The 12,177-nt window shown below is 43.7% G+C and overlaps 1 long non-coding RNA gene across 2 annotated transcripts in view; it reads right to left on the minus strand.

The window, feature by feature from the left end:
* The window catches only part of LOC140545880 (uncharacterized), a 45,959-nt gene that overhangs the window by 13,347 nt on the left and 20,435 nt on the right, over positions 1 to 12,177 (minus strand). For both annotated transcript variants that reach the window (XR_011978291.1, XR_011978290.1), the window contains one exon: positions 2,849 to 4,631. This is a non-coding gene — a long non-coding RNA (uncharacterized lncRNA). The remainder of the gene's footprint in view (positions 1 to 2,848; positions 4,632 to 12,177) is intronic.

The raw sequence follows: 12,177 nt of genomic DNA on the forward strand, positions 1-12,177 counted from the left end.
GGAGTGTATGCTTCATCTCCGTTTGTCAAATATAGGATACCGAGCTAATCCTGTATTTTAGGGTGGGCTAAAAATGAAGAAGATGATGTCCTAGATTTTTTGACATCTCTTGATCTAAAAATAGGACTTTTGTGTCAGAATTAGACGTTCTTTTCCAAAGCTCTGGAATTGAAACGTTTGCCACCTGGCGTTAGAAAACTGAGTAAAAACGCTGCTAAAGGAGCTCTCGGGTGTTCTTTGACAGTGAATATATTTACATTCCTATCGCAGCTCGGCTCGAAAGGCAGCGCTGGTTGTGCTTTGTCGCTGCCAGTCATATTCACACCCACACACACACCAACACAGTGTCAAGTGGCACACTAGCACAAGCAATGCTAGTCAGGCAGTGCAAGGTCCTTGTCAAAGCGAACCAGGAACGCGTCTGTAGTAATTAGACTTAAAAATCCCCTTCACTGTGAAGATGCCACAAGAGCAATCGCTAGCAAACGCTAGCAAATCTGAACGTGATTTGTTTCCGAGAGGCAGCCGATCGCTTACTGTACGTCAATTACAGCAGATGCCAATGTTAGCATCAGTGGCGTCATAAATAATTTATGATGCCCACGCTATGGCACTGATCTGTCCTCACTATGGGAGGTCTAATACGAAGCAAACCCTCTACCGCATGGCATGTATCCCCCCCACACACAATGGGCACACCACACACACTCACACAGATGTGGCCGACGACACACTCTCTGAGCAAATCTAGCGAGCCGTGTGCATAGTGATGAGGTAATTATGGTCTGTCTGCCTGAGAGACAGTCATGGGGCGCCCCTCTACACCAGCCCCCCCACCCCCCCCCCCCCCCCCCCCTTGTCTTTACAGTGAGAGATTTGCATATAGGGGGCCAGCCGTCGATAGAGACGGACCTGTCTCGCTAGCTCGTAGCCTACGTCCCATATGGCAGTGGAGTTAGCATAGCGCCAGCCAAGCCTTGCTGACAGCTATAAAACACTGCTAATGCAGGGCATAAAAGATTAGAGGAAAGAGAGAGAGAGAGCGGGAAAGGGAGAGAGAGAAAGAAAGAGAAAGAGAGATAGAGAAGGGAGGGCAAGAAGGAAGGGGGAAGGCGCCAAGGCACCGCTCTTTTCTCAACATGCCCCCGTCGGGCGATTTGCATGCTTAGCCTCCGTGTTCACAAGCGATTAGCCCTGTTCTCAGGCCTCTCTAAGTAAATCAAGGATATGCAAATGCAATTAGGCCGCATTTGCATATGGCTAACGGCTGCACAGATGGCAAACGGCAAGAAAAGGCACCGCCATCTTTAAGAAGGAAAGGGCCGGTCGGCAGTGGTGGCGGCCATTTTGTCTGTGCCTGTGCCAGCCAGATGCTCGCCGGCGCAGCAGCAGGACAATGGCAGCCAGATTGGCATCGCCAAGCCCCTCAAAAACAGCGTGCGGTACAGAGCGAGCGGCTGTTTAATCTGCGTGAGGGAGCAGATGAATGGAATGCGTGCATTTCATTAATTGGACCCATAATTTGCATACATTTTACATATGCTAACAGTAAGTATCAACATGATATTATGCACATTAGATGGTTATGTTTTTAAAGGTTATGCCTAGACATGCTTGCAGAATTTACAGTACAGTTTACAGTATGTAAGGAGTAAACCTAAACTAATAGACCACACACTCAGACCACAGGCTTATTTAGTGTTAAAAGGAAATTCCACCAGTATTTCCTAAATATTTGGGCATAACTGTATAATAGAGATGTGAACAGTCATTCAGAGTGGTTATGCCATGTTCTAGAGAATCTCACCAGAACTGCCAGGACTATTCACAGCGGAGGGGATAGGGAACAGACGTCTGAAGCGTTTACTGCTGCTAAAAGCTAAATCACAGAATAGTTAAGAGTACACTGCCTTATACCTGAGACTTTGTTTTACAGTCGTTTTAAAGACGGTTTCAAATCCTTTAGTGGTGGAAAGGTACCGACAGGGTGTTCCAAGGACAATTTTTGATTTGAGTCAGTCAGGTTCTCTATAATGAACCATTTCACACCAAACCACTCTATGGCTGCGTTCACACAGCAGGTAAAAGTGGCCCAAATCTATTTTGTCATTTGGGACACAGGTGTGTTTTCTGTGAGGCAGGGTGAACGGCACAAAACACACTGAATCCGATTTGGGCCACGTTAATATGTGGTATTGAAATCCGATACATATCCGATCTGAACAGCCAGATTGAAATGTATGCGACTTTTATGTCAATAAGATAGTCCTTTTATTAGTCCCGCAGTGGGGAAATCCAACGTAACATTCCTCATAAATCCGCTCTGTATTTGAAGAGATTTCTAAAGAAATCGCAGAACGAGCCGAGGATCGCTGGTTCCAATCCCAGGTCATGCAGCCTGCCATCAGCAGCCAGATCCAGAGGGAGCACAACTGGCCTTGCTCTCTCCTGGAGGAGAGATGGCTCTTTCCCTCCCTACATCACTTCAGTATGATGCTAGCTGGCACTAGCTAGCCAATGTGTCAGAGGTAGCTACCTGGCGCTTCCCTCCGAGCACATTGGTTGTCCAGTGACGTTGAATCAGCAGCAGTTCAAATAGAGGCGGTGGCAGGTGGCAATGCACATGCGTGTCAGTTTAGGAGTGCGAACTGAGACTAATCCCGGATATAGGTCACATCTAAAAACATCTGGTGAGAAAAACAGATTTGGGCCACACTGCTGTGTGAACATAGACTTAGTGAATGGAGTCAGTAAATCAGTGAATTCTGATGAAGCTAATTCGTACATTTTGGGCCCACGTACGGACCCCTACAGTTTAAAAGTTAAAATCAGAGCTGTACAGACTCACCTCGTTAGCTGTAGTAGAAATTCAGTGAAGCCTACATCGTCGGGTTCTCATGCCTTCTGCTGCACTGCTCTGCTGGACCAACTTCACTCCTAAGTCCTAAGTCTTTTTACAGAAGCTGAGCATGTCCCATGGCTCGGCTGACCGATGCCCGTTGTTCTTCTGGGGGAAACTGTGGTTGGTGCCGTGAGAGGTGGTCATTACAGCAGAAGCATGGCAGTGTGTGAGCCTCTTTGGTGCGGAGGAGGGTTAGCGCAGCAAGGCGCGGTGCAGCTAAGTGCTTCCTTCTTTCAAGTCTCTGCCACTGAATGGGCAATGAGACGCTCGGGGGAGGAAGTTCATCACTGCACAAACATATTTGAATAATATCTCTCTCTCTCGCTGAGAGTGGGAGGCGGCATAGCTGACGGTAGAGAGATGGAGAGAGAGAGAGGGAGAGACATGGGGTGGAGGGGGGGTGGAGGAGGCGGAACCTGCCAGGACCTTTTGGCATGTTCAGGAAAAATAATTGAGGCCTGTTTGGGTTGTAGAGAGCTGGTCCAAAATAACATGCCCTCAAGGTAAACCTCACACTTACACACACACATGCACAGAGACACACATACACTGTTAGGTGTGTGGGAGTCAGGACTTTTGAGAGGTCCTTGCTAACACTGGTGTGTATGTGTGTGTTTTGGTGAGAGTGAGAGAGAGGGAAAGTAGAACTGTATGTATGTTAGCTTGTGGCGTGTGTGTGTGTGCGTGTGCAAAAGAGAGCGAAAAAAAGCACGTATGATTGTGTATATTACTGTATGTAAGTTGAAAAGAGAAAAAGAGAGGGCGAGAGAGAAACAGAGAGCAATGGTGAGAGAGAGAGCATAACTATGCATGTATACTAGTGTGCATTCATTTATATGGGAGACAGAGAGAGAGTGAGACCATAACAGCCTGTACTCTAGCGTGTGTGTGAGAGAGACAAAGAGGAAGAGACAGGGGATGAGAGAGAGACATAGGGAGAAAGACGGAGAGTGAGAGAGAGCATAATGGCAAGTATGCTAGTGTGTATTACTGTGAGTGGGTGAGAGAGAGAGGGAGCATAACTGGTCTCTCCATAGAGAGAGAGCATGATGGAATGGTATGCTAGTATGTAGTATTGTAATATGTGTGTGTGTAAGAGAGAGAGAGAGAGGGAGAGGGAGAGCGAGAGAGAGTATAATGGAATGTATGCTAGTACGCTGTGTGCAAGAGTGAGAGAGAGAGAGCATGATTGTGTGTGTGTGTAAGAGAGAATGAGAGAGAGAGAATTGAGAAAGCATAAGTGCATGAACACCAGTGTGTATGACTGTGTGAGTATTTGTATACTGTATGTGTGTGTGTGTGTGTGTGAGAGAGAGAGAGAGAGAGAGAGAGAGAGAAAGAGTACATAACTTTATGTTTGCTAGTGTCTATGACCGTGTGTGTGTGTGTGAGGTCATTTGGCTCGCGGCTGGGGGGCTAGCTTGGGTGATCCAGCATCAGTCTCTCTTTCCTCATATTGATTTCTCTCTGGGCTCCGGAGGTGCTGCTGACCGAGGGAGGGGGTTCAGGCTACCTCTCAAGCCCATGACGGCTCACCCTGGCTGGCCTTAGCGGGCTAGCACGCTCGCCGGGCTGGAGAGAGGGGCCTGCAGAGGAGGAAGATAGCAGGAGAGCCCCCGGCGATCACAATCTGAGCCGGACTGCTCCGAGTTCATCCATCTATCTCTATCCATCCTTCATCTCCCCCTCCCACTCCCTCGCTCGTCTCTCCTCCTCTCTCTTCTTCCCTCTGTAGAGCAAAAAGGTAAACAAAGACAAAGACAGAGATGGGTTTAATAATTTGCCTTAAAGTGCTGCTTCATGCAAATTGTATAATTATTAAATAGATTATATAATAATCTAATATACAGTGCTGTGAAAAAGTATTTGCCCCCTTCCCGAATTCTGTTCAAATTGAAACTGAAACTAATATAAATATCAAATAAAATTAGATAAAATAGCAGATAAAAATATGAGCAAACAGACAATGCATGTTTTAAATGATCATTGAAGATTAAGATTTATTCAAAAAGTAATTGCCCCCCTAACCCTAAGAACTGGTTGTGCCACCCTTGGCAGCAACAACTGTGTGACGTTTGCGATAACTTGCAGAAGGATTCCTGCCCCAATTTCTTTCTTTGCAGAATTGTCTGATTTCAGCTACATTTAGGAACTGTTTGAGGTCTGTTTAAGGTCTTACTCCAGAATCTCAATGGGATTCAAGTCAGGACATCAGGGTAAATACATTGTTTTTAAAATAATTTTGTAATTGTTTAAAGATAACAGTCAGATTCAGTGTCAGAAACCACATAAGCAGGTCTAGAGATGAACTAATAACCCAGTACAGTGAGATAAATACGAGATGATTTAGCCACTAAGCTTGGTGAATTATTGATATTGTTACTTTTTAGCTATATTAGCTTCAAGGCTCTGTCATCAAACTTAGACCAGACACCAAATTAGACCAAAAGAAGACCAAACATTTGACCAACATTAAAAATATCTGCTGTTTATTGTTATTTGTGATTGCTTAACCACTTGACACAGTTTAAGGTTAGTTTGCATGATGATGCGTATTGGCATTAGCTTCATTTCTTGTTAGCTATGCAATGTACTTGTTGTCACTTTGTTTAAATACAGCCATTCACTATTTGAAGCTGCACAAGCAAGTCTGTTTGATATTACTTAACAACGTAAACAGTAGGTTAATTATTGAGCTATTTAGCCTAAAGCAAAAACGATTATGATTTATTTGGTAACCATATTTGGATTAGTATATCTTGTGGGGTCCCATAGGGTTCTGTTTTAGGGCCTAAGAAATGTATGTTAATTATGACAGTAATGGAGTCTAATGAGAGAAAACAGGTATATATACATACATGGTCCACAAGGTTAGTAAGCCTGTTTAGCTAGGCTTTTTTTTTTGTTAGCTATGCAATGTACTTTTGCCACTTTTCACAAATCTCAAACTGTGTCTGAAATTACATAAGCACGTCTATTTAAGATGACTTAACAACCTAACATCATTTGAGCTTCTGAGGTAAGTTTGCATGATGTTAATTACTGTAAGCTTCTATGACTGGTTAGCTACATTAGCATCCATTGCAAAAACGGAAGAAGCGCTGTACTAAAAGCTAATTTCAGACACTAGTTAACTACGTTTCGGTTAAGAGAAAACGGTGTAATTCTCCAAACTGCTATTTCAACGTACGTAACCATGGGCAGAGTTGAGTATTTTATGCTAAGTAGTTTCACCAGTGCTATGTTATGTGGGAGCATGTGGCTGAGGGGGGTGTTCGGGGCGAGCTGGGTGTTTCAGACACAATAACTCCATTCACGGGGCTCAGACATGGGTGTTAACTCCCCGTCCGTGCGGGACAATAGGGCCCGCTAACATTCACACTTCCCTCACCCCACTGTTAGCTCAGGCCTAGCCTCCGTTCAGCCTGAAGGAAAGCAGTGCTATTGTATTTAGCGTGGACGGATGGATGGCTGGGATGCAGGGGTAGATGAAGTGTGGGAGGGAGGCCCTGGAGGTGAAAGGCAAAGGGGGGGTGAAAAGCAGGGAGGAACGTTTGTCTGCCAGTGAAAAGGGGGCTAGGTTTTTGGCCCATGGCTTTGGACTTGTCATGGAAAGACGAGGGGAGGAGAGAAAGTTGTAAATATTATGAGACATAAAGGAACAGAGAAGAGATGTTTCGGTGGGAAAGCTGCGATAGTGTACTATAACCTCTGTAAAATATTAGCTGCTTAACATGTTTATAAAAAACACAACCTTCTAATTAATGCTAATAAATGAATTCGCTTGTCTAGTCCTTGTAGAGAAGCCCTGCCAATAGAATATGGCTTTCTGGAGCAGATAAACATAACACTATAAGCGCCATGTCTAATGCCAAGTAGTCCCACAGGGTTCTAATTTAGGACATTTGATGGCAGTGATGTAGTTATGAGAGAAAGAAACTGAAGTGTGTGCTTATGTACAGGGTCCAAGGGTTGAATACCTTGGCACCAGATGAGGTATGTTTGTGTGACGCTAATTAGCATAAGCTTTGTTTTTTGTTTGCTATGCAATGTACTATTAGCACCATGCCTAAAGCCAAGTATGGGTTAGAGAGGTATAAAGCTCCCCAGCATTGAGCTGTGGAGCAGTGGAACTATGCTCTCTGGAATAATGGCGCACCATCTAACACGTTTGGGATGAGTTGGGGAGTTGGGGATGACCTAATTAATGCTGTTGTCACTGAATGCAATCAAATATTTACAGCAAAGCTCCAAAATCTAGTAGGAAGCCTTCTTCCCTGGACAGTAGAGACAGTTACTCCAGATACTCTTTCAAAAGAAACAGTTAATGAGCTGGTGTCCCAATACTTTTGTCCATATACTGTATTAACAGAGATATTTTGCATTGGCCTAAATTGCAGTTTTTGTCAAGCAAAAAGAACTGTACAGGTCATAATTGCTGTTACCAATTAAGCTGATCTCCACACAGTTAACTGTAGTTCAGCTTATTGGATTTTGAGTTGTTAACAGAAGAACATGACAGTGATGCCTTTGATCCTGTTATAGATTCGAAAGGCTCAGACATTACCAGAACGTGCAGTGCATATCGTAAGGCACTTGACAATGAGAAAACAGTGTAGGGAGTGAGGGAGGAATATGGGAAGTGAGGGGCAGAGGGAGAGAAAGCGAGGAGCTTTCAGGTGTATGAGATGAAGCAAGTGTGAAACAGAGGAGTCCTGCTGGGCCTTTGGCTCTCCGTTTCAAGCTGAAACTGAAGTGAAATAAGTGAGTAGTGCGAGACATCTATCTCCGATAGCATCTAGAGGATACATCGAGGGCTGATAGCTTAAGAGAGAAAGATAGAGAAAAAGAGAGGAAGAGAAAATGGGGGAAGAAAGAGGGGAATAGTAGTGGGAGATCAAGGTATATATGATAAGGCTTCCCAATAACCCAGGGCTTCTAGTGTTAAAGATCTCCTGCATCTATAAATGTTTCCCTGTACTTGTAAAAGAAAAGACTCTGCTTATTTAGTCAAAACACATTTATAATTAAAGCAAATGGACAAATAGTGAAGTTTCTATTACTGAAGGTTGGTACACTGTAGTGGTTAATATTGGGATGTTTGATTTCCTGCCTGGACGAGGAAAACATGCACATGTTGAAGCATCTCAATTACAACAGGGGCCAGTGATCCCTTGCTAAGGCACCACAGCAAGCCAATGGACATCCAACAAGAATCCAACAAGCCAATGTACATATCTTGAAGTATCGCAACAGAAGCCAAAAAGCATCACAGTTACAAGTGTCAGGTGCTATAGAAGCCAAAGAGTACATGCTGGTGGGTCACTGCTGAAGCTGAAGCATCACAGTTGCAATTGAAGCCAATGGACTGATGCTGAAGCATCACAATTACAAAATAGGTCAATGAGCAGAAGCCAAAGCAACACAAAAACAAGAGGCCAGTGGTTAGGTTGCTAAAGCATCACAATTGCAGTAGAAGTCCATGAGCAGCTGCTAAAGCATCACAGTGTAACGAGGCCAATAGACTTCTATCAGACACCTGTATAGAATGATGCCCATGGCAATGTGCTGTATGCCACAAATTCAGCAAATGAGATGCTGTTGAAAAATAGTGTAATAAAGTAGGTGAAGCAAGACTTTTCAGTTATTCATTTAAATCAATCACAATGGAGGTTTTTAGGAATCCACAAATCCATTAACATTTCAGCATCTCCACGCTTCAACTGAACAACAGCAACCTCACAGGTGGCCTTCTCAGTCCTGTGTATGCATTTTCTCTCTCTTTCGCTCTCTCTCTCTTTTATACACACACACACATTCACACACTCACACACACATACTGCTCTACCACTCTAACTGCTCTTTATTTGTTTCCCCTCTGGTTAACTCTGACAATTTGTCACCATAGCAACCTCCCCTCCTCTCCTCTGCAACCCTCATACCAGGCCCGAGGTAGAACTCACCTCAGGGAGAGAGAGAGAGAGAGAGAGAGAGAGAGAGCGGGAGAGGGAGGGAGAGAAAGGCTGCGATAAAGAGAGAAACGGTAACGAATGGACAAAGCAAAAGAGTGTGTGCACAGAAAAGAAGGGTTTTGACGTAATGCTTGCTGATGTACAGAAACCTGAGTTAAGTAACTGGACCAGGTGGCCAAAACAGACGACTAATCAGAATTTGTGCATCAAGGACTTATTTGGCCCAAGCTTTTTTTTTTGTTTGGGAATGAAACGAATACAGTGAACTTAAACAGACTAGCCTTTCATTTTTTATAATTACACAGTATGTCCAAATGTTTGTGGACACCCCTTCTAATGAATGCTTTCAGCTACTTGCACCCATTGCTGACACAGATGCAAATGCACACACACATACAGGTTGTGTCCTTGTAGAGAAATTCTGCCAATAGACAAGGACTCTCTGAAGCAGATAAACACAAACCGAATGGCACCATGTCTTCTAATGCCAGGCGTGGGCTAGAGGGATATAAAGACCCCCAGCATTGAGCTGTGGAGCAGTGGAACTGTGTTCTGTGGAATAATGGATGGTGCTCTATCCAATACTTTTCGGATGAGATAGAAAGTAGTGGATCAAGTGGGGTGGTAATCATCATCAACATCCTGACTTCATTAACACTCATTTCCTTGGAAAGTAGAAACAGTTTCTCCAACAAAAGCAGGATAAAATATTTTCTTAATACCCTTGATTTTGAAAAAAACATTGAATGAGCAGGTGTCCCAATACTTTTGTCCAAAGAGTGTATATACTCTATAGTACTATACACTGCACATGAAAAAATAGCCTACATTTTACTCCTATGAGTTTATTTCAGTAAATTTAAACATCTGCTGTAGTGTAGTAACATTGCTGAACACTACAAGTAAATATTACATATGCAAGAAAATACTATAGGAAATTTCTATTATAGGATTAAGTATTATAGGATTATATAATATATATATTTTTAACTGCCATGTTTCTAAACTGCATGTGAATAATAAAGACAAAGAACAGGAACCCCAATAACATTAAAACCTTAAAAACATTAAAAAGCCCATGTGCAGGTGCTGAAGCCTGTCAGTCAGACACCCTCAGTGTCTCTCTACTCTCTACAGCGCTAGGCTAACACACTCAAGTGCAGCGCTTTAGCACACAGGCTATTGATCAGGAAAAGCTGCCCACAGCTGAGAGCTTAGAGCCAGCAGCAGCAGTGGTCTCCACTCAAACACGGCCTAAACACTTCATATTCCCAACATCCCAGCAGCTGGTCCTAAGAGGACATTCCAGTAGGAAAGCTGGAGAGCTCCACAGCCTTGTGGTCAGTGCTGGGTCCAACTGTTAAATGAACTTGTGTACTGTAGTTATGCTGCACACATTTCCCCTCAGTGAAATACAGTCATTATTCAGTAGTCATATTGTTCTTCAATTGTTCTTTACATTGTGTCCAAATTTGATGATCAAGATGTATGGACCAATAGAAACTCTCCAAAATGACCTGGAATTAAATCTTTTTACACTGTCCACTGACAGGTTCAAACGTTTTCTCCTGGAAAGTTGCCATTTTTCTGAAAATATGCTTTTCTGCTTTGACTGTGTGTTTGAACATTAGCATGACTAAGAACTGCCTACTTTAACAGGAAGGGGTCATTTCATTAGAATTATGGTGCATGTCAGCAAACATCTCAGGATACCTTGCTTAAGAGCTGCTAAGTAAGTTATGGCACAAATATGATGGCACAAATTTCATTCCCAGTGACCACATCTATACCTAAGGCAAAGAGCTTAGAGCTTAAATGTGTTTATTTATGGTAGGGCTGAGTGATATAATAATCAGTACAGAGGAATGATAGCATAGCTTAGCAATGCATAAATCAAAAAGCATACAAATATAGCCCAGCCCTAAATTCCTGTTGATTGAAAGCCCTCAGCATTAAAGTGTAAAGACATTTAGATCTCTAATCTAAAAGCACCAAACAAACTCCTAGCATGTAGGACATTTGAGATGCTTCAAGTACAGATGGGCTTGTTATCTTCTTTACAGAAATTCCGTCCATCCGTCTTCTTTTTCTGCTTCTTCAGCAGTTGGTTGCAGTTGGTCCAGAGCTCACCCGGAATCATTGGGCGCAGGGCTGGAATAACCCCTGGACAGGGCGCCAATCCATTGTAGGGCACCGCACACATCTATTCACTTACACACTCACACCTAGGGGCAATTTAGCATAGCCAGTTCACCTATGATTTGTGTTTTTGGGAGGTGTGAGAAAAGCCAGAGTACCCAGAAGAGTTTACAGAGATTATGTTTATATGGAGATTATTTATAGTAGAATTTTGCAAGATCATACTGGTTTTAGTATACTGTCCAACACAATGATCTCTGGAGACTCCTTTGAAGAGTCTTAATTGGGAAAGGATTGCCATACTTAACTTGCAAGAATCCACGTATTGCTAGGTTTACAACCGAAACTTCCCACACAGTCCTCAAAAATAAACAAATTTATTATGCTGTTTCTTTGTTTGTCCACCGCCGCATAGACAAAAGCCTGCAGAGCAAGAGCATGGGAATCACCTGCGCCTCTGAAACCATTACTAGCGTTTCCTCGTTTGCTTCAGAGAGAGAGAGAGAGAGAGAGAGAGAGAGAGAGAAAGAAGGGCCATTGAAACAGCAGGGCCATACGCTGGATCCTCAGGCTGCCTTAATGCTCTATACATTCCCACACAAAGCACACACCGATTGGCACTAAGCATCCTCGCATTGAACTAATTAGAAAGAGTCCTCCGCTATTCCTCATTTCCATTTGAATCCGAGGGAAAAGGAAAGAAAGGCGGAGAGGAGCTAGCGAGGGGGAGGTGGACGCAACACGCTGATTTGTATTTACTCAAAGAACGGGGGGCTTGTGTCTTTGAGTTTTCCTGGAACATAAAGAAGGGTAAACAAGGCATGGGGGAGCTAATTGAGCGTGACATGGCTGTGCGCGCATTCTGCAGGGGGAACCCCGGTGAAAAGGGCTCGGAACGGCAGCGCTGCCCAAGGCCCTCCTTTTCTGCTAATGACGAGTGCGTTATGCTAATAATGCTAATGAGGAGGAATGGGCGAATCCGAAAGGGAGGGAAAGGCTTCTTTGCTTTCACGAGTGCGTTTTGCGAGGCACCTTTGATATTCTGGACTTGTGATTCACCACCCTGACAGTACAAAGCAATAAAAGTGGCAGATAAAGAGGGAGAAGACGCTGCTGTTTTACACTTTACAGGTGCTGATGCTTCCCCAGTGGTTACAGAAGTGA

Source organism: Salminus brasiliensis, chromosome 23 (genome assembly GCF_030463535.1).
Source record: "Salminus brasiliensis chromosome 23, fSalBra1.hap2, whole genome shotgun sequence".
In the NCBI taxonomy this organism is placed as follows: domain Eukaryota; kingdom Metazoa; phylum Chordata; class Actinopteri; order Characiformes; family Bryconidae; genus Salminus; species Salminus brasiliensis.